Source organism: Ochotona curzoniae, unplaced genomic scaffold (genome assembly GCF_017591425.1).
Source record: "Ochotona curzoniae isolate NIBS_2020 unplaced genomic scaffold, NIBS_Ocur_1.0 scaffold_4701, whole genome shotgun sequence".
Lineage (NCBI taxonomy): Eukaryota > Metazoa > Chordata > Mammalia > Lagomorpha > Ochotonidae > Ochotona > Ochotona curzoniae.
The window spans coordinates 84569662-84590963 of record NW_024467122.1 but is presented as its reverse complement, the minus strand read 5'-3'; the positions used below and the strand labels follow the sequence as shown (position 1 = coordinate 84590963).

The window sequence follows — 21302 nt, the reverse complement described above, 5'->3', positions numbered from 1 at the left end:
GACAGGGGCCAGGAGTTCCTTCTGGGGCTCTCGCGTGAGTGCAGGGTCCCAATGCTTTGGGACATCCTATACTCCATTCTCAGGCCAGGAACAGGAAGTTGGATAGGTGGTGCAGCAGCAGATACATAAACCAGTGCGCATATAAGATGCAGCACTTAGAGACAGAGGATTAGCCAGTTGAGCCAATTCACTGACTGCTCAGACCACTGCTACTTTCTGCGTGAGTGTCAGCAGGCCGAAGAAGGCATTCTCAACTTTAGAGAGAGGTTGATAAAGTTTTCCTTCCTAAGATTAGGCAGAAAGGTAGCAAATCTCTCATGCTTGAGCTCAGTGACTTGAGTTACATTTTGAAAGGAGCAATGCACCCTAAGCCTGAAAGGATAACGGCAGGCAGGAGCTTGTGGAGCCCCAACAGGAATACAGTGGCAGCCAGGTTCCTTTCCACCACCTGAATGCATTTGTATACAATACAGACAACTCTTAACCCAACAGGACAAGAACAAGGAGGCAAAAGTCCCTTGTCTCCAAAGCTCCCACAAATATCTCCCCTTGGACACTCTCAACTAACAAGAGAAGCTGTGCAGCTCCCTGTGAGTCAGCACCCTGGAACAGAGCGAGTGCTGGGCAGCTTCCACGAGCTTTTACTCTGCCTAGCCTGCCAATACCTCCAGGACTCCATGCAGTAGCCCTGCACAGCTGTCTCTCTTCCCTGTTGATGGGCCATGTTCAAGTGCAAGAGCTAAGGCAAGGCATGCCAACTACAGGCAGCTGGTGGCATTCTTGTGCTAGGCAGTTTTGGCAAGTAAGCTGCTTAGCATCTTTGCATGTCAGGCAGCAAATAAATGGATTAGAACCCTCACATGTCCTCTGGTTAGGTGAGGCTACAAGGCAGAATAAGGCACACCACAAAGGCTGCCATGCCACAGTACCACAAGCTTAGAATGACACACATCCATCTAGCAACCAGAAGCCAAGTTGCTGGCCAGGGCCATGGTCCCTTCTGAGGCTGTCACAGGGCACCTGTAGCAGGGCTCTCCAGCAGCTATAATTGCTGTCCACTCAGCAATTCCCAGGCAACAGGTACATCGTCAGTCCCCACTTTCAAGGTCCCAGCTGAATGAGCAGCAAGCAGGTGCTTGGAGCCTAGTGGAGGGACAGTGGAGGGAAGGAAGGACAGAGAGCAAATGGGAAGCAGAGGGCAAAGACAACAGGCCACATTGCTCAGATGCAGTCATGGACACATACATCAACAGACAGCAGGCCACGTGTCTCAGATGCAGTCAGAAAAGCGTGCATCAACAGTGAATTCTCTGGTGGTCTGTAGGAGCCATCTACACTGTGAAAGCCTCAGTGTCATGAATATGTTCCAAGGACAGTCACCATTTATTACAGGCAAGAGCTGTTCTCAGCAAGACTAAATCTCAACTGCTCTAATAGCTACTCTGGGTGCCATTGAGAGCATAGATTTTTTCAGTTAGGTTTGCTTGGACCTGTTCTTGTTTTTCATTCATAGAAAGGGCAATATGCTGAATGTCTGTCTAACAACATCTGCTTTAATTCTTTTTTTTTTTTTTTAAGATTTATGTATTTTTGGGCCCAGTGCGGTGGCGCAAGTGGTTAAGGTCCTCACCTTGCATGCCCAGGATCCCATATGGACGCCGGCTCTATCCCAGCAGCCCCGCTTCCCTTCCAGCTCCCTGCCTGTGGCCTGGGAAAGCAGTCGAGGACAGCCCAAAGCTTTGGGACCCTGCACCCGCGTGGGAGACCCAGAAGAGACTCCTGGCTTCGGATTGGCATAGTATCGGCCGTTGCGCTCACTTAGGGAATGAATCATCGGACGGAAGATCTTCCTTTCTGTCTCTCCTCTCTGTATATCTGCATTTCCAATAAAAAAAAATAATAAAAATAAATCTTTAAAAAAAAAAGATTTTATTTCCAGTTGGAAATTCAGATATACAGAGAGGAGGAAAGACAGAAAGGAAGATCTTCTGTCTATTAATTCACTCCCTAAGTGTCCATAAAGGCCAGAGCCGAGCCAATCTGAAGCCAGGAGCCTAGGGCCTCTTCCAGATCTCCCAACAGGGTGCAGGATCCCAAGGCTTTGGGCTGTCCTTGACTGCTGTCCCAGGCCACAAAACAAAGGAGCTGGAGTGGAAGTAGGACAGCTAGGACTTGAATGGGAGCCCGTATGGGATCCAAGCTCATGGAAGGTGAGGACTTAAGACACTAGGCTATTACACTTAGGCCTGAATGTCTTGTGTTCTAAATTATTTTTCACACACATACATACACACACACACCCCTCCCAGTAGTAGACAGCTAAAGATAGAAGGATATACAGAACACGGGGCACACAGAACAAATAATAATCAGATTCTGGATGGGAAAATTACACAAGGATGACGAGGCAGAGGAACTTTCCCACAATACAGAGCTTATATTTTATTTCACTGAGTACACTAGGGTGTTTTCCCAACCTGGGTATTATAACCTGCTGAAGATTCAGAAAACAGACTAGTGGATGAAAATATCTCTTAAAAGTTTAAAGAGGGTTTATCATATACACTTCATGTTAGTTATCTAAAGTAAAAATGAAATTTGATTTTATTCATGTTTCAGAAAATTTTTTTAATAATGAGGCAATAACAGCACCTCAGTGGGAAGTTTAGAAAAAAAGCTTTAGAATAATCCACTCACTTCCCATTTTTCCCTACAAAGGTCCAAGTTGTGGAAACAGGAGTTAATCAAGAGCTAGAATTCCACTTCTCCCCACGTGGATAACAACCAGGCCAACTTCACCTCTCCAGTCAGGAAAGCCCAGAACGCCCCCTCCTCAGGGACCTACAGAACGGGCGCAGAGCCTTGTGGGAAATGTAGTCTCTCCCAATGACGTCACCTGTCCCGGGCCGCAGAAAGGGTCTTCCGGGTCCTTCTGCGCATGTGCGGGGCCGCCCACTCCCTCGCGGAAATCCTTCCGGCTGCCTGGGCTGCTGGGAAGTCCTGGGGCTGGAGTGTGTAGTGGTTCCAGGTGCGTGCGAGAGTGCGGAGGGAGGCCGGCGGCCCTGGTGAGGGGCGTGTGTGCGGGGAGAGGCCGGCGGCCCTGGTGAGGGGCGTGTGGGCGGAGGGAGGCCGGCGGCCCTGGTGAGGGACGTGTGAGGGAGGCCGGCGGCCCCGGTGAGGGGCGTGTGAGGGAGGCCGGCGGTCCTGGTGAGGGACGTGTGAGGGAGGCCGGCGGCCCTGGTGAGGGGCGTGTGTGCGGAGGGAGGCCGGCGGCCCTGGTGAGGGGCGTGTGTGCGGAGGGAGGTGCGGGGCCGTCGGGCTGCGATTCCTGCCCGGCAGCGTGGGCTCCCCAGGTGGGGCGCTCGGGGCGAGGTTGCCGGGGCTGCGCCCTGCTGAGGATCGGGCGGGAGACTGCGGAGGGCAGGTCCGTGGGCCCGGGCCGACTTGGGGGAGATGTGTCGGCAGGCTGCGAGGTGGCTGCGGCGGGAGAGCGTGCAGTCCCAGCCCCGCCGCTGCCGTGCGCCCCCTGAAGGGGCGGCAGGGCCAGGGACCCCCGTTACAGGCGGGTCTCCCCAAGGGGCTGTTGTGTTGGTGAAGTTCCTGGTGCAGTGGGGAGACTGCCATTTTCTGTTACTTTCTAAGGTCGGTGGGTTCGCAGAGGGCGAGTGCAAAGTGGAAGTTGGTTCTGTCTTATTTGGGGTAACGAAGGTGTGGCTGAGTGGATGTAACCCTGTACTTAGAAATCCCTCCCGGAAGGTGCATCCCTGGGGCCTGAACCTTCACTGGCTCCACAGAAGAGGCAGAATGGCCACTCAGAAAGGTGGAGATCGCAGCTCTGCACGACCCACGCAATTATGAATCCTGTTCTCTTGTACTGCACCCGGGACATGTCAAAGACTGAGCGACCTGGGCTGTGGAGGGGGATGCGGTCGACCAGGCAGGATAGGCAGGGACCTAGGAATGTGGCCTGCTGTAGGGGTGTTGAGGGGTACAGGGCCTGCCTGTCAGGAGGAGCACTCTCCAGGGTCTAGACTCACTTCCAAGCATTCAGTCTCCCCTCATTGTGTCTGGAGGCAAAGTCTTCTCAGATCTACCCACCGCCAATCTTGGGCTCTTGGAATCTATTACTAATGTTCCCTCTATGCTGGCTGTGTTTGTAGTAGTTAAGGGAAAGCTTGCCAGGCTCTTCTGCCATTTAAGAAGAATGTCAGTTTATTGATTTTTTTTGAAACAAGATTTACATATTTTTATTGGAAAGGTGGATATCCAGAGAGGAGGAGAGACAGAGAGGAAGATCTTCCATCCAACGATTCCCTCCCCAAGCTTCTGCAACAGCTGGAGGTAAGCCAACGTGTATCCTGGAGCCAGCAGCTTCTTCTGGGTCTCCCCCATGGGTACAGGGTCCCTAGGATTTGGGCCACTTTCTGAGGCCACAAGGCAGGGAGCTGGATGTGAAGCAGGGCAGCTGGGACTAGAACTGGCACCCCTATGGGATCCTGGCTCGTTCATGGTCAGGACTTTAACTACTTCTCTGTGGTGCCTAACCCCAATTTTTTATTTATTTTTTGTTTGAAAGAAAGAGTTGGAGACCTTCCATTTACGGTTCACTCCACTAATTCCCACAGCAACTGGAGCTGAGCAAGTCCCAAGGCAGAAGGCCCCTCTAAGTCTCCCATGTGGGTACAAGGGCCCAAGGACTTCCAACATCCACCATTGCTCTCCCAGCCCGTAACCAGGGAACTGGATAGAAAGCAGAGCAGCCAGGACATCTGGAAGCTTAGCCTTCTACACCATGGTGTTGACTCCCACAATTTATCGTTTTGATGTTTCTGTAAAAGAAAAAAAGTGTCAGGTTTTGTGTGTTGAGATATGTCAGTATTTACTGTAAAGTGAACCAGCTCAGACTACTGAGCAAAGAAAATCCAGTCTTCACTATAAATCTGTGGCTCCACATTTTGGGTGGGCATGGCTGGGCAATTGGGATGACTAACTGAAGTGTTAGTGTTCTGGTGCCTAGGCTGATCCTGATAGATTAAGGCTGCTTCTGGCAGTCTCTGCTGGCTGCTGCATTCACAGTGCAGGCGCTGACGTCTTAGTGTGTGTCCCAGAAGGCTAATGCCCCAGTGCCAGCGAAGCCCAGTGTCACTGTGAGACCACTGTGTGAGCACTCAGAGCTGTGACCGTGAGTGCCATCACGGCAGAGTGTGTCTAAATGTGAGCAGGTGCTGTTGGGTTAGAGCAGGTTTTCTTTGGGAAGAGCTGTAATAGAAAGACTCACTTGGATTCCTAGGTGGTTTCTTTGTATTAATAAGGATCTGTGGTTTCTATAATCCCAGTATATTTCTCTAACATGAGTTTTAGTGAAGAGTGTGTTTCTTCTGTTGTTGAAATTATTTAATTGTTTGGGGAATGATCATTTTTGCTGAATAGGTGTTTTAAGCCACCCAAATCAGTTATATAGCTAAACTGGATCAAGTAATAGACTTGTGTGTATTGCTAGTGGGGTATTTGTTGCTTTGATTTGAGGCCTAAAAGGTTGTTACTCCACAGAGAGGCTTTTCTGTTCTTTGTTCCAGCTCATGTACAGAGTCTGGGCAAGAACGTCTTGAACCACACCACACCAGTCTCTCCTTCTCTCCCAGGGATGCTTCCAGAGTTCTCCATGTGTTTCCAAGAAGAGCGAAAAGTGTACACTTCTCTGGTGAGCTGTTTACTTATTTTTTCTTTTGTGTTGCATTTTAAGAACTTGTTAGGGCCTGAGAAATAAAATGAAACACTTGAGGTAGGTCCATTTGAACTTTAGGGAGCTGGACATAAGATTAAGATAAATAAATATAAGCAGGTTACCAGCCCCTAGAGTCTTCTAAGTTAGATGCAGATTTGGCTGAAAAAAGTGTCACACATGTAACGTGACTGGGTGGGGTCTCAGAAGACAGCATGACAAATCTGAAGAAAACTGGCTGGCCCTGAAGTCTTAACTACCATCTTTTTTGCCCACAAAGCCAATGTTGTGGGAAGTTTTTCAGTGTTAATATGCAAAAGAACATTCTCCACTCTCCGCATTCAAATGGTTACCGTAATGCTAAATACAAGTAGAGTTTTCTCAAGTTTCTCCAGTTGTGTGGTGCCGGGCAGCTTTTGAACACAAATAAATCCTGGACTGGTTGAAGTACTGACTGGGCCACAGGGATTTCAATAGCTCCATGCATGTCTCTGACATACTGATGTGGGCAGGATAGACAGCAGACTCTTCAAAGTTAGATTTGTTAGGAACAGCCCTGCTGCTCGTCTACACTCAAAAACACCCAGGAAGTCTTAGTTAGCAATAGCTCAAGTTGTCATTGAATCGGGAGACTGTTTATACAGTGTTTTCCTTGAGTCTTCTGCCACTGTGGAAGCTACCTTAGACACTACATGTGGCCTTTCAGCCATGACGTCAGAAAGAAGTTTTCAGCTAAGGCCTTATGACCTGCCTGTGTGTACATGCCAGCTTGGTGAAACTGCGCTCCATGATCTGTTTCTGGGATTTCTGTTCATTCCTGTTGGTTTGCTCTGATTCTGTTTGCTGTTCCCCTGTGTTTGTCTGTTATGTTACCCTAAAATGTCTTTGTACTTCCTTCTATAGAATTCCACTGGATATAACATCGAAAATTGAAGGGTGCTCTCTTTTATACTTTTGCATGCAACTTTTCCTTTTCCTCGTGCTGAGAGTAGTCGTATGTGCACATGGTCTACCTAATATGCCATGTGCTGTTTTTCCTTTGGCTGCTTCCTGGGTCTTGTCTTTTACCTTTGTGTGTCAGCAGTTTGTCCCTAGCTTGGAGAAGTTTTCTTGGTGTCCATCATGACTAGGCATTATCAGACTAGCTTGAATCTATCAATTGATGTCTTTCTCAAAGTTTTAACCATTGCTCTGCAACATGCATTTCCTAGTGAAGCTACAATTACGTATATGTTGGATTGCTTTCTGGATTGCTCCAGTACAAAGACGTTAAGGTATCTCTTGTTCTAATTTCAAGTTCCATTGTTTTCTTTTCAGTCTAATCTAAGCCAGCGAGTGAATTTCCCTTTTAGTTTTAACTCTAAAATTTATGTTTTTCTTGTTTGTTTTTTCTTGTCTTTTATTGTCTGTGTAAAATACAGTATTTTTATAAGTTGTGGTACTTGGAATATCTGGGTTAACTTGGGTTTATTTCTACTTGTTTTTCCACTTGTGTTGGAGTAATATATTCAGACTTCTTTACAGTGACTCTGAATTTCATCCTGTAAATTGTAAATCACATCTTTTCCACAGTGGAAAATTACTTTGTGTTCAGCAAAGCAATTCCCTGGCTGGACTCCTTGGCTTTGTTTGTTTGTTTGTTTTGTTTTGTTCTGCCACAATTATTACTACCTGTTTCTCCGTTTCTTTCAGTTTCCAGTGGTGCTTCATTCTTTGGTCATTTTGAGTTCTCTGGCATGTATGTGGTTTAGTCCTCTGTCAATCATTTCATTGACGTTTAAATGCAAATTTGGGGACTAATTCTTGGCTTCTTCCCTTGGTTAACTCATCCCCCCAAAATCCGTGGTTTTCTTGCCACCTTTAAATTTGGCCCTCTTGCATTCCAAGCCAGTAAAGCTGTTTATTTCTTTGATCTGTATGCAGAATGGTAAGCATTCTCTAGTAAAGCACCCCCAGTTTTCTAGGAGTTTGTACTTTAAGTGTTCTTCCAATTCAGTTTCTGTTTTGCTTATATATTTTTCTCTAGCTCCTCAAGTGGTCGTGCTGTGAATTTTGATCAAATTTGTAAAACTTATTTCTATTTTATTTTGGCAAACTTTACATAGTTGATTAGGGCACAAAGGGTCAAGAGCTACAGGAAAGTGGGTAAGACGTTTGTTTCCACATTGTTATGATTAGATCTGGGGTAAAGGGAAGGATAAAGTGAGAAGCCACACCCAGCCTCCCACCCATCCCAGGTCTCTGACATGAGGCATGCTCGGAGGGTCCTGCTCAGGTGTTTTTGATAGTCCAACAGTTCTGAATTTCTGCCGATCTCACTATTCTAAGCATGATGAAATCTCTCCAGAATCAGTGCCAACACATGGCTGGGTTAGTTAGTTGATTTGTTCTGTCTTCTCTGTTGTGGTACCCGGTGTCCTCTGCAGGCTCTGATGGCCTGCCATATCCTCCATGTGCACCTGGATATGCTGTCCACTGTTCCTTCTGAGGCTGTGAGGCAGCTCAGCTTTGACACTTGCACTCCTTGGTCAGACCATGGGAAGCTGCACTTCCCTTTATGGTTGGGCTTCTGAGATCAGCAGTTCAGTTGGAGGGATCCTGGAAGAGACTTTGTCTGAGGTGATCCCAGACCTGATTCTTGTGTGTGCTTGCCAGTACAGGGTTCATTGAGCAGAGTCTGTCACTTGAATTAGGTTGTGCATATGATGGTGGTTACAATTGCTGAATCAGTTCTATTTCCAGCCCTATCTTCCACATGAAGCAAAGGGTGTTGCAGATTAGTCTGATTCTGCCCACCACACACTTGGCCCTCATGCAAACCAGTGGGAGCTGAAGCCTAGTCAGGGTGACCTGCGATAACCCCCACCAGGGCCTCCTCCTGCCCTGATCCCTATCTTGCCAGTATATACAGCATACTGGTCAAGTCTTTCCCACATCCCATTTAGCCAATGGGCATTGAAGCCTAGTTCAACCCAACCAATTCCACTATCCAGCCACACACAGGCTCTTGGGTGCCATTCTGTCCTGCCACCCCTGCCCCTGTCCTGGTTCTCATGCTCTCCAGTTTGAATGGTAAGTCAAGAAAGAGGTGCCCACTGTTTCCCTCCTGGGTCACTCCCACTCCCGGATCATGCACTTTCCAGGTGGTTCTGCAGTTTAGCTTCACAGAATTAGCCCCCCATGCCAGCATCTGCCAGCTGGTGCTGCAGCAAAGTCCAGCCAACTTTCATCTACTCTGATTTAGGTTGCCCCAAGAGGAAGTCAGCCCAGCCTGGCTTTTCCCTAATCTAGCTCACATGAGGCCCACTGGCTTTGTAGTCCTGCCCAATAAGTCTGCTCCCATCCCAACTCACGCTCTCCACTGGGAGTTGTGTTCCTGCAGGGGAGCCCCCACATTCTCCCCTACCAGTTCTACTCCTCCCCTGCCGGGTCTTGCGTGTGCTGGTTGGGTGTCATGACCACGTCTGGCAAGGCCTGCCTCACCTCAGGTTTTGCCAGTGGGTGCTGTAGCCTGGCCCAGCCCAGCTTGGCACGGCCCTGTTTCCTATTCCAGTTCAGGTTGGTGGGGGCTAAATCCTAGACCAGTCCAGCCGGCACCCAGTCCCAGCTCTTATGTGTACTGCCATATGTTGCACCTTCACCCAGCCTGACCTACATTCCATTAATGTGCTTGGGTTTGCCAGTGGGTGATGTAAACTGGTGTTCCTTGGTTTGCCCCTGATCTGCACCAAATGTATGCCTTCGGGTGCCATTCACTGGCTCTTTCTGGGCTATTCCCTGTCATGGTATTTGCACTCATCTGCATGGACTATGTCCTGATGGAAGAGTTTCCCAGGCTCGTCCATCAGAACCATTCCCAATGCTAGATCTTGCACACACGGGTGCATGCATGGGCCAGCCCTACTTAGTCCGCCTCGTGATCTAGCAGGAACAATTCATGGCCTTTCCTGACTGGCTTTCAACCCAATCCGGTTATTATTGTTGGGTATTACAGCCCAGTCTAACCTGGTACACACACAGACACAGCTCACAACTGGCTCAGCAGGGGCAAAAACCTAGCCTAGCTCATCCTACATCTACCTTGGTCCTCATGAGCACCAGTGGGTGCTGGGGTCTAGCCAGTCTAGCTCCAGTCCACACTTGTGCTGTGGAATGCTGTAGCCATATCCAGACCAGAACACAGCTCCCATTCCAGCCCCAGTGGAAACACTAACCCAGCCAAAACATCTTCTTAGCTCCCCAAGTAAGTCTGTTTCCAGTTATAGATCTTTACACTTGGCAATGGTTGCTCTGACCCAGCTTGGCCTAGTCCCTCACCTGTCATGACCTTTGTGTTTGGATGCTGTAGCCTGACCTAACCAGCCTACCCCGATTCCTTCTACTCACTGGCAGGTGCTGGAACCTGGCCCTGCTGTGTCTGCTCCCGTCCAAGTCTCATGGAGTCTGGAATGTGTGACAGCCTAGGTGAGCTTGACCTGTGCTCCTGCACAGTTTCTACTATTGCCAATGAGATAAGGTTGGCTTGGCCCTGCATATTCACCGCCCCCCCTACAAAGCCAACCCACACATCAGCCAGCAATTGGAGTTACCCTGCTCAGGCTGTCCAACACCCAGGACTGAAACATGTGCTCACCAGTGGGAGCTGTGACCCCCCAATAGGTTCTCCTGCTTCTCATGTTCCCCCACTTGGTTCACTCCCCGACCTAGAGCTCACATATTCCAGCACATGCTAGGTTCTTGCCCAGCATAGCCTGCTACTCCATCTTTGTATCTGTATGAGCTGGAGGATGTTGCAGCTCGGCCTGTCTCATACCCTCTAGTAGGATGGACATGCAGGTACTGCAGCCTGGATCTGCCTACGTTGTCACCAGCCCCAGACCCATGAGTGTCATAGTCATTCCTAGCTCAGCCCAACTCCACCCCATCTCGTGAACTAATCAGCAGGACTTATATTTCCACAGGGTTGGAAATACATTTATCTCGTGCAGAATCTACCCCCAACCTGGCTCTCTCTCAAGCTGGCTGGTGTCATGACCTTCCTATTTTGACTCCCTCCTGTTCCACCACTCAGTCAGGTACTGGGATCCAACCCTGCTAGAGAGTCCCTCAGCCATAGCTTTCATGTGGACTGGTGTACGGCAGTCAGCAATGTTCTATGTTAACAGCCCATCTTAGGACTGATGAATCAATCTGACCCAAACAGATCGTATGGATTCTCCGAGCCAAACAGCCAGGTCTCAGTCCCCATTCTTGCCAGCAAGTTCAGTGACCCCATCACTGGGATTCACATAGGATTCACCCTCACCTACATTCACATTGGCCTAATCCTTTGCTGTCTTTAGGCAGCAATTACATATGCCAAAAAACTTAGCACTCATCTCTGGGTGGCCAGCAGGTGGAGCCTGGTGTGCTTTGGGCACACTGGCCTCCCATCAGCCAGGACTTGGTCACTGCAAGGTGATGGTACCCATGGGTCAAGTCGCAAGCACTGGGTCCTACCTGGCTCGGGTACTCTCTTGCAGCCACCACATTTACACCTCGACCTCAAGTTTAAACTCGATTAGATTCAATGATTGATTTCTCAGCAATCATGCAAAACCCTTTACCATGATTGCTACATACCTTGTTACATAGTTGGACTGCTTTATAACAATCTGTCTTTTCTTAATCTCTCCTGTGTGTCTGTGCTTAGGTTTTCTCTGTCAGTCACTTCTGATTTCTGTCTTATCTTTGGTATGCCAAATCAAGTCTTTCTTCTATAGGAGTAATTAGTACTTGACAGAAGTAGGAGTATGGCTAGGACTCCTTTGTTGCCCTGGTATTTTTAACTTGTTTCATGGTTTTCTGATTCACAGAGTTCATCTTTGACTAAGAGTGTTTCTCCAGGTAGTAGTGTCCTCATTTGCGATTTGCAGTGTATTTCCGCTGATCTTTCCAGCTTCTGTGCCATACTTATCATCATACGTTGTACTCCTTCAAGTTATAAAACCCGTATCAGATTAGTATTGTGTAAAGAGTTTGAACATCAGAGCAAATATGTATTCACTTACATTTACTATTCCAATGTCTGTTATTCTTTTGTATCTTCCCAGAATTTCATCTCTTAGCATTTTTCAATAGGATTTTGGTGTGCATTGATGTGATTATAGTCATTTTTAAAAGCTGTTGTTTTCTGATTGAGAAATCTGAGTGACAGAAAAATAGAATCACATGCACAACAATCGAGAGAAAAAGAAAGATCTTCTAACCAGAGATATATCGAGAAGGAGGAGAGACAGAGAAGAAGATCCTCTTCCCGTTGATTCACTCTTCAAGTAGCCTCAACAGCTGGAGCCAAGCCGATCTGAAGCCAGGAGCCAGGAGCTTTTTCTGAGTCTCCCACATGAGTGCAGTGTCCCAGGCTTTGAGCCATCCTCAGCTACTTTCCCAGGCCACAAGCAGGGAGCTGGATGGGAAGTGGAGCAGCTGGGATTAGAACTAGTGCCCATATAGGATCCTGTATACAGAATAGTGTCATATGCAAACAGGGATGTAGTTCTTGTATCCACAATACTCCTTGCTCTTTTACTTATTTTTTCTTTTGCAATTACTCTGACTAAAACTTCCACTGCTGTATTGATTAAAAGCAGGGAGAGTGGTCATCCTTTTCCCGTTCCAGATCTTAGGCAATCCTTTTAGCTTTCCACTAGTCATTCAATATGGGCTCTGGGTTGGTTCTATATAGTATTTATTAGAATGAATTATATTCCTTTGGTAGCTGATGTGTTGAGGATTATTCTGTGAAATTGTTCTCTGCATCTGTTTAAATAATTATAATTTTCATCTTCATTATTGCATTCCTGGGATAAATCCCTTTAGGTTATGATGAATGAACTTTTTGATGTGTTGTTGGATTTGATTTGCTAGTATTTTGTTGACAATCTTTACCCCTCTGCTCACAAGGTTTTAATTGTATTTTTGTTGTTGTTGTTGTTATGGTGTGCGTGTCTGGTTTTGACATTGATCTGTAGAGTGAGCTTGGAAGAGTTCCCTCCTGTTTTAGTATTTTGGGATATTGTTAGAAGAATAGTTATTACTCTGCTTGACTGACTGACATTCATAAGTAAAGCTTCTCTGCTCCTGCACTTGTTGGAAAGCTTTTTAGAACTGATTCAGTATTGTTCACTTCTGTAGTTAATTACAATGGTGAGTGTTGGGCTGAACCGGAGCTGGGGCCAAGAGCTTTGTATAGGTTTCCTGCACGGAAGCAGGAACCCAAGGCCTCGGGCCATCTTTCTCTGTTTTCCCAGGTCACAGCAGATAGCTGGATCAGAACTAGAGCACAAGGGACTAGAACTGGTGCCCAGAGGATTACCCTGATGTGCTACCACATTGCCCGTTAGAGTTTTGTAATGTCTTTCCTTCTGTGAACTTTGGTGTGGTGGTTTGCAGTTTTCTAGGTCCTTCAGATCGCATTGTCACATCATTTGATATATTTCTGGTTTTTCATGTAGCTGCTTAGTGTTATAAACTTTCCTTTCAGTATTTCTTTTGCTGTATTCTAAAAGTTTTCATATGTGGTAACTATCTTGACTTGATTAGATTAGATTAGATTAGATTTGATTTGATTTGAGGAATCTCAGACTTTCCCCTTTGATTTCTTCAGTGTTACCTTCCTTGTTCTTTCACTAATGTTTATCCGTTTGCCATGTATCTGTAATTTTTGAAGTTTCTTTTGTTGGGTTCCAGTTTTATTCAATTTTGGTCAGAAAAGATATCTGATATAAATTTTGAAAGATAAATTTATTTGTATTGGAAAGGCAGATCTACAGAGAGGAGAGACAAAAAGAGATTCCATTTGCTGGCCCAGCCCCCAAGTGGCCTCAGCAGCATGAGCCAAGCCATCCCAAAGCCAGGAGTCTCTTCCAGATCTCCCACGCAGGTGCAGCATCCCGAGGCTTTGGGCTATCTTTGACTGCTTTCCCAGGCCACAAGCAGGGAGCTGGATGGGAAGTGGAGCAGCCGGGACATGAAGTGGTGCCCATGTAGGATCCCGTGCATGAAAGGCAAGGATTTAGCTACTGAGCCTTGCGCTGGGCCCTTCCCAGATCTTTCTAAGGCCAATCCTCTGGTGATGAATTCATTGTTATTACTTGTCTTGTGAAAGATATTCCTGTTGTGAAACATAGTTTTTCTGGGTATAGTATTTTTGGTTGCAGTTTTTTTTCTTTTTTCTTTCATAGCTTGGAATAAATTATTCTCTCTCTCTATCTTTTTTAGCATTAATTTTATTTGAAGAGTGAGGTTGAGACAGAGAGGTATTTTGAGGAATGGTTCACTCCTCCGGTGACTGAGTCAGGCTGAAGCAGGGAAGTGGATTGTTGTGGAGCATCAGACTCAAGCCAGCACTGATGTGGGGTACTAGCCCAGCAGGCAGCAGTTGAACATGGAGCATCATTCTATCTCCCCCTACTTCTTTGCTGAGATGGTCTAATATTGGCTCACTGAAATGTGACTGGACAGTTTTCTCTTACAGTTCGAAGAATGTTCTTTCTGTGTTCCACTTAGGACAGTTTAACTATAATGTGTCACAGGGAGTTTTCTTTCTGGCCATGTCTGTTAGGAGACTGTGTACTGTGATGCTTGCTTGCATCTTTCTCCAGATTGAGACTATTGCAACTGGTTTTCTTTTTCTTTCGTGTGTGTGTGTGTGTGTGTGTGTGTGTGTGTGTGTGAATAGGAATTCTGTACTGTCAGGATTAATCGAACAGATAATAAGAAGATGCTTAATGAAAAAATGCTTTTCTTAATCTACACTGCAGCCGTCATCCACACTTTGAGAATACAGACTTTTATACCCGAAAAGAACACAGGTGTTGCACAAAAGCTTTCATGAATCCTTATCTTATGTGAAGCTAGTAATTCTTAGAATAGTTATTCTTGGCCCCAGCGTGGTAGCGTAGCAGCTGAAGTCCTCACCTTGCACATGCTGGGATCCCATTTTGGGTGATGGTTTTAATCCCGACAGCCCCGCTTCCCATCCAGCCCCTGCTTGTGGCCTGGGAATACAGAGTATGGCCCAAAGCCTTGGGACACTGTACCAGCATGGGAGACCCAGAAGAGGCACTGGGCTTCTGGCTTCAGGTTGGCTCACCTCTGGCTGTTGAGACTGCTTGGGGAGTGAATCATCGGACGGAAGATCTTCCTCTCTGTCTCTCCTCCTGTGTATATATTTGACATTCCAATTAAAAAAATCTTTTTAAAAAAGAATAATTCTTCTTATATTAGTAAAGCCAAAAAAGTAAGAGAGAAGACATTACAGCGCATGTTGGTAGGCTTTGGTCTGTTATTTACAACTCAAGGAAATCATGTGAGATAATACTGAGGCCAGGGACGCTCTCTCCTGTTATTTCTAAGCAGAGGGAGGCACAAAGGAGAGATAGCACTGTGGATTTTGGTCTGCCACTTGGTGTTCCAAGGTGAGACAGAAGCCCAGGTGTTCCTGGCTGTGAATAGCTCCCTGGTCCACTGATGCACTCACCTCTTTCATTTCCCCCTGTGGTTTATATTTTGAAGCATGATTACATTGACTGCGTGTGGATGGTGAGTTAGGGTTTAGATTTGCATGATTCTCCTGCAGACTTGGCAAAGACAACTTAAGCAAATAAGAATCAGTATGAAAGTATACAGCAGTGCCAATAACTAACTATTCAAGAGATCTAAGGCAGAATCACCACCGGCAATGCTTTCCAGTAAATTAGCTCCTGCAATTTCTTTTAGTTACTGGTTAAAAGTTTTAGAAATTTGCTCCGATCAGTGGAGCCAGTAACATGCACAGAGAGTGTCTGGGGATGAAGCACCAACAGGACCAGTGATGGTAGAAGTTTCTGCGAAGTCTCTCTTCATTGCTCCTTATCTCTCCTTATATACTCTCCCCCCTACCCCCCAGTCTAATTTAGCCAGGAAATTGGATACAGATGAGTCTAATTAGTGTAGGCATTTTTAGTCACAAGCCCAGTTCCTATTCCTGCCCAGCTTAACTAATTAACTCCTTAGCCCACAACAGAAATTGAATCTGTTTTGACCAGTACAATGCCAAAGTCGGTATTATTTTCCTGGTGGGACAAGTGCGTTGCACTGAGCTTACTGAGTTCTCTCCCAGCCCTGTGCATGCACAGCTCACTGTTGTCCCTGCAACTGTACGAAGTGGCACCTGATGTGTCACTTCCATAGCTCTTGATCTACTGGCCGTCAGGCTTGAGGGCTACTTGAACCTATCTTGGGTGCAACCTATAGGAGGCCATGTTGTTGCAGTTCACTGAGCCAGAAATGAGTTCACTCCCAGCTAAGTGCATGCACAATAGTGTCCATAGCTTTTGCTTCCCTATAGGCTGTGAATTCTACCCTGTTCCCACACTTCCTGTCTGTAACCTACAGCTCTGTCTGCTCCTGGTTGTGTGAAATAGATCGACAGGATGGGTGGTTCTTTGTCTGGGTTCACCTCCTAAGCGTCTAGTGAATGCTCCTTCCCACCTTGTTGCTGGCCGAGTTCTGGCTGCTGGTACAGTTCAAATCACCGCTCACTGAATGCTGTTGGATTATTAGTCTCTGCAACACCACACCGTTGTGTCTGCTACTTTCCTGTTCTGTGAATCTCCAGGTGCCCCACTGCTGTCATTCTGTCTTCTCCTATTTTGTGAAATGTACCCTCTCTGCTTCACAGTGGCTAATGTCTCTCCTATTTAAACCCTAATAGTGTCCTTACCCTATTCCTCCATCTTGATTCTCGTATATTGGGTTTAATTCCTGAGTTCTCAGTGGACTCCTCTTCCCAGCTGGCCACCAATGCACCTCTGATTATTGATCTCTGCTGCAGTATCTGATCACTGGAACACTCCCTGCTGTCTTCGTGGCTTCCCCATGTCTACAGGTCTCTAGATGTCCCTCTGTCATTTGCCTGACCTCTCCTGTTTCCCAAGATTGCACCCTCTCTACTTCACCTTTGCTCATCCTTATCTGTTGAAAACTACTCTCGCTGTATTTTGCCTCTTTGCCCTCTCCTGCAGCTTGTAGTCTGAGTTAGCTTACTCTGGTATTGGATCTTCTGATTTGGAAACAGGAAAAGGGCACTATGGGCTGTGCTTTGTAAGTGGCAAATTGTCTATCATAAGCCGTTGTGGTATTCTGTATTCTGTAGATGTTTAGACTTCATCAATAGGATCATTCCAAGATTACGATGGAACACGAGGAATGTTTAAACTAGATGAGAGAGAAAGTATGCAGTATGAATTTGATTCAGGCTCAGTCACTGAAGGATCCTGTTACTGACCTACAAGGCTTTTTGTCTCCTTGATACCAAAATGTAGTTAAAAATATCTCCAAATTTACAGTAACATGACTGAATTGTGTGCGAGTTCTTTACTATGGGACAGGTGAATTTCTGAGTTTTTCTGGTGTCCTCTCAGAAAATTGTTGTTTTTCTCCATTCCTGTGTGCTATACCTGCCCAGTTTCCTTCTTTGACTTTACAGAGCTTTATACCAATCCTAGTTTCCAAGGACAGTGGGATTCATAATGGAAGTTAGAATATGGATAAAGATGATTTTTTGAAAAGATTTATATATTTGAAATGCAGTAGAGTGTGTGTGAAACAAATCGATCTTCTATCCAGTGGTTTAGTCCCTAAATGGCTCTAATGGTCAGAGCTGAGTCAGGCCGTAGCCAGGGACCAGGAGTTTCTTCTGCTTCTCCCACTGCCACACAGGTTTAGGATTCAAGTACTTGGATTGTCCTCTGCTGCTTTTCCACATGCACTTAGAGGGAGCTGGATCAGAACTGGAACAGCTGAGGACTTCATCTGGCACCATTAATGGATCCCAGCATCACAGGCAAAGCTTTATCTGCTCATCCACAGCAGTAGCACAGATCCTGTCTCTTCTAACAAAATTTTTTATGCCAGAGGAAGGAATATGCCTTGTGAAATGGTGTTCTCCATAAAGAGTGCTTCACTGCCCAAATTCTCTTTCTATAGGTTCACAGTAGAAGCAGGGGGAAGTGGTTAGGATTTGTCCTTGCATTGTCCTGACAGCTGTTGGGTTTTGTTGTTGTTGTTGTTGTTGTTGTTGTTGACATTGATCAGATTTGAGCAGTGCTACATCATCTTTTAATGACTGAATTGGAATCTTTATTAACTAAGCTTGGTGATAATAGAGCATAATAGCAAATCACAAGTCCATACGACAATCCAACCAATCATAATCCAGTGAATCATAATTCCCAAAGGAACAAATGGTCATTATCCTTTATTCTATCCATTAAGCTGAAAACCCTATGTCCCTGCTTCCCCAACAATATAAGTTATCTTAAGTTGAGACATGCAATGAATAACCATTGCCTCATCTAAACAGTACACAGGGACCATGCTCAGGGGATCACCTGGGTCAGCCAAGAGTCAAGTTGCCAGTGTAATGGAAGCACCTGGCCAGAAAGAGAGTGAGAGCCCCTGCTTCATGGGCCTTTTAAAGGGGCTGGGAGGGGAGTGGTTGCATGACAATGCAATACCGGCCCCTCTCATTTGATAGGTGAGTCACAGGTGAGTAGGAGTGAATACCTAAGTGTTGTGGGCTAAGGAGTTGATTAGTGTTCATTGGAATGGGCAGGAACAGCAGCTGGGTTTGTAGCTAAAAATGCCTAGACTAAATGGACTTGTTGCATCCAATATCCTGGCTAAATTAGGACGTGGGGGAAGTGGTTGAGGATGAATTATCATTCCATTGCTGGTAGGACCCACCTTCAGGATAGAGGGTGGGGGGCACAGCCAAATTTCATTTGCCCACCGTCAATGGGTGCTGGCTATCACTGGCTGCACCTCATAACAGATGATATTAGTTTTCTAATATGTTAGTCAAGAGGACATCTAGTACCATGAAGGCCAAACTAATTAGACAGCTCTGCTGGACAAGTACTTGGGTGAATAGAGACTCATATAAGTCAGTAGAGGAAGATAGTCAAGGGCCTAGAAAAATACTTATTGATAGGTTCTTGATGATGTGGTCCTCAGTGGAGGCATAAGGTTTCATATCTGAGAATCTGCATCACTCCCTAGCACATTTCCTTTACTTTGTTCTACCCTTATTTCTGAAAGTGGAGCTCTCTGAAACTTTTTCTGTCATCACATTTTATATTTAGAGATAATGTTAATGCCTCATGTGTCCTGATAGCTCTTTCCTAGCTCAGCAGTCAGGATGTTAGTACAGGACCCGGCACTGTGGCCTAGTGGCTAAAGCCCTTGCCTTGAACACACCTGGATCCTGTATGGGCGCTGGTTCTAATCCTGGAAGCTCCACTTCCCATCCAGCTCCCTGCTTGTGGCCTGGGAGAGCAATTGAGAATGGGCCAAGGCCTTGAGACCCTGCATCCATGTGGGATACCTGGAGGAAGTTCCTGACTCCTGGCTTCAGATAGGTGCAGCACCAGCCTTGGGGCGTGAATCATCAGACAGATGATCTTTCTCTGTGTCTCTCCCTCTCTCGGTACATCTGACTTTGCGATAAAAATAAATCTTTAAAAAAACAAAAAGGATTTTAGTACAAAAGATTCCAAAAAGTGTCCTTTAAGAGATTATTCAATGGACAAGGGTACAGTGGTAAGCAAATACTGTTGTGCCTGAATGAACCAAAATGGACTGTATGAACCAAAGCACACACTGATAGTATGTCAAAATCCTTTATTGTTTTGATATTAGTTTTTACTTGAAAGAGTTACAGAAAGAGAAGGAGAGTTGGAGAGAGAGACATCTTCTATCATGTGATTCACTTGCCAGCTAGTCGTAAAGGCCAGAGCTGGGCCATCCAGAGCCGAGAGCTTCTTCTGCATCTCACACATGACTAAAGGGACCTAAGACGTTGGTCATTTTCTGCTGCTTTCCCAGGCCATTAGCAGGGAGTGTTATGGGGTGCAGCCAGTGATAGCCAGCACCCCCTGACATTGGGCAAATGGAATGCGGCTATGCCCCCCCCCCACCTCTGTTCACCGCTTGGTGGAGTCTGTGAAGCTAATTGTGTACTCGCAAAGAGTTCCTGATGGTGGGACCTAACAGCACTGAAATGTTAATTACATCCTTCGTGGGAAGTACTCTGTGCCTCCGGACCTTCCCTTCCTCCTTCCTGCTAAAACGTTATACTGTGTACCTTTCCAACTAATTGGAGAGTGAGGGCTTAAAAACCCCTGGCTTCTGACATACAGTGCAGTAGTTCCTGGAGTGTAGTGGGAGCTGCTGTCCCCAGGCGAGGGCAATAAAGACCGCCCTGAACATCCTGCAGCTGAGTCCGCAGTGATCTCTCTTGCACCCGGCGACAGGAGCAGCAAGGAGTTAAACTAGATTGCATAGGAGATGCCCAGGCCAAAGCTGGGGAATTAGCTTGCTGCCCCACTCTGCAACCCTTGAAAGTCCTTTATTAGTGGAAGGTTGAGGGCAGGATCTTCCCAGAAATCTTTTTAATTGTGAACTTTTTTAATTTTAAGATTTATTTATTTTTTTTTTTTATTGGAAAATCAGATTTAAGAGTGAAGGAGAGGAGAGAAAGGTCTTCCATCCATTGATTCACTCCCCAAGTAGCCTCCACAGCTAGACCTGAGCCGATCTGAAGTCAGGAGCCAGTAACTTCTTCCTGGTCTCCCACACTGGGGCAGGGTCCCAAGGCTTTGGACTGCCCAGGCCACAAGTACGAGCTGGAAAAGAAAGTGGGGCCACTGGGATATGAACCGGCTTCCATTTGTGATCTCGGGCATGGAAGGCGAGGATTTTAGCCACTGCTGCACTGGGTCCTTTTTCTTGTCTTGTCTTGTCTTGTCTTGTCTTGTCTTGTCTTGTCTTGTCTTGTCTTTTAAGATTTACTTATTTTTTCGGGTCCCTGTGCTATAGCCTAATGTTTAAAGTCCTCGCCTTGAACGTGCCAGAATCCAGTGTGGGTGCTGGTTTTAATCCCAGTGGCCCTGCTTCCCATCCAGCTCCCTGCTTGTGGCCTGGGAAAGCAGTTGAAGATGGACCAAAGCCTGGGGATTCTGCACCTGTGTGAGAGACCTGGAGGAGATTCCTAGCTGCTGGCTTCAGATCAGCACAGCCCTGGCTGTTGCAGTCACTTGCGAAGTGAATCATTGGATAGAAGATCTTCCTCTCTGTCTCTTCTTCTCTCTGTATATCTGACTTTGCAATGAAAATAAATAACTTAAAAAAAGAAAAGATACTTTCTTGAAGATGCCAACCTGTTGTTTTCCAATACTTTGAATTGTGTGAATATGTTAGGTTTATAATGCAGTTTTTCTCACTTAATATCTGTTATCTATTATTGACAAGCAGAAGTACTGCAGATTTTGGCATGAATACATTTTCAATTATTTAAAAAAAATAGAAAAGTTACCTTTACTACTAATAATAATAGAAATTTTGATATGAAGAAAACAAACTAGAGTGCCCAACACCTGTAAAAAAAAACATCACTTATAGAAAGATCTTTGAGGTGGAGGCTCCTGGGGATCCCCTGGAGAGCCAGGTCAGACTTAGTGCTTGGGGCCCTGGCCCTAGGTACCACTGCCAAGCAGTG

The 21302-nt window shown here is 46.2% G+C and overlaps 1 protein-coding gene across 1 annotated transcript in view; it reads left to right on the top strand.

Moving 5' to 3' along the window:
- Positions 1 to 5635: 5635 nt before the first annotated feature.
- LOC121148972 (zinc finger protein 268-like) overlaps positions 5636 to 21302 on the top strand; it is a 28629-nt gene continuing 12962 nt past the window's right edge. Inside the window, exon 1 of the mRNA XM_040969362.1 lies at positions 5636 to 5701. The gene's annotated coding sequence lies outside the window, so the exon portion shown is untranslated. The remainder of the gene's footprint in view (positions 5702 to 21302) is intronic.